Source organism: Engraulis encrasicolus, unplaced genomic scaffold (genome assembly GCF_034702125.1).
Source record: "Engraulis encrasicolus isolate BLACKSEA-1 unplaced genomic scaffold, IST_EnEncr_1.0 scaffold_102_np1212, whole genome shotgun sequence".
NCBI classification, from domain to species: domain Eukaryota; kingdom Metazoa; phylum Chordata; class Actinopteri; order Clupeiformes; family Engraulidae; genus Engraulis; species Engraulis encrasicolus.
Genome location: NW_026944493.1, coordinates 155150 through 156702, shown reverse-complemented (window position 1 = coordinate 156702; position 1553 = coordinate 155150).

The following is a 1553-nucleotide window of genomic DNA, read 5'->3' as shown; positions in this document are numbered from 1 at the left end:
GATGGCTCTGGAGCTCGCCCTAGAGAGAGACACAGAGACGGATATAGAGGAAGAGATAGAGAGAGAGGGAGATAGAGAAAGAGATAGAGAGAGAGGGAGATAGAGAAAGAGATAGAGAGAGAGGGAGATAGAGGAAGAGACTGAAAGAGATAGAGAAAGAGGAAGAGACTGATGATGGCTCTGGAGCTCGCCCTCGCTCACAGTGCCGCGACACTGACTGGATTTAATGACAGTTCCACTAATGTGCAGAATTAATAAGACAGAGTGTGTGTGTGCGTGTGTGTGTGTGTGTGTGTGTGTGTGTGTGTGTGTGTGTGTGTGTGTGTGTGTGTGTGTGTGTGTGTGTGTGTGTGTGTGTGTGTGTGTGTGTCTCTGTCTGTGTGTGTATGTGTGTGCGTGTGTGTGTGTGCGCGTGCGTGCGTGCGTGCGTGCGTGTGTGTGTGCAGTGAACCCTCCAGGCCTTTGGACTCTGATAAAGATGCGCATGAAGGATACAATGTCCCTCTCTTGCTCAGCCAGTCAGTCAGTGTACATGTGTGTGTGAAAAGAAGTGGGAAGAGGAGAGGTGAAAAGAAGTGAGGTGAGGAGAGAAGAGAGGGGAGGGAGGAGAGGAGAGGAGAGGAGAGAAGAGGAGAGGAGAGGAGAGGTGAAAAGAAGTGAGGAGAGAAGAGAGGAAAAGAGAAGAGGAGAGGTGAAAAGAAGTGAAGAGAGTAGAGAAGAGAGGAGGTGAAAAGAAGGAGGAGTGAGGAGAGGAGAGAAGAGAAGAGAGGGGAGGGGGGAGAGGAGAGGAGAGGAGAGGAGAGGAGAGGAGAGGAGAGGAGAGGAGAGGAGAGGAGAGGAGAGAGGGGAGGAGAGGAGAGAGGAGAGGAGAGAAGATAGGAGAGGAGAGGAGAGGAGAGGAGAGGAGAGGAGAGGGGAGGGGAGGGAGGAGAGGAGAGAGGGAGAGGGGGGGAGAGAGGAGAGGAGAGGAGAGGAGAGGAGAGGAGAGGAGAGGAGAGGAGAGGGAGGAGAGGGGAGGGGAGGGAGGAGAGGTGAAAAGAAGTGAGGAGAGGAGAGAAGAGAGTGGAGGGAGGAACTGAAAAGAAGTGAGGAGAGGAGAAAAGTTAGAAGTTTTCACAGAGGGTGAGAGTAACACTTAAAGACAAGAGAGGGCCAGGGAGAATGAGAATGCGAGAAACGGAGGGAGGTGGAGAGATATATGCAGATAGAAAAGATGCCATGCGGAAAAGAAGTGGAAGTGTGAGCTCAAGGTGAAGATTTGAATTACAATTTCAACTTTTCTTCTCCTCCGCCTCCTCTTCTCTACAGTTCATCCATAACCAAAAAACATCCAAAAATGCAGCGTCTGTGACAATATAACGTTCATGACATTTAAAAAAAAGGGGGGAAAGGTATGCAAACTTGCTTATGGTGAATACAAATCAACCCAGACAGTTCTGCAGTGTTAATTCAGAGAAATGTCGTTCTGTTTACGATACGAAAGTTCGGGAGAAGCGTAACGAAATTTGACAGGTCTAAATTAACACCTGCTCTGTATTTCCTGCTCGTCTGTC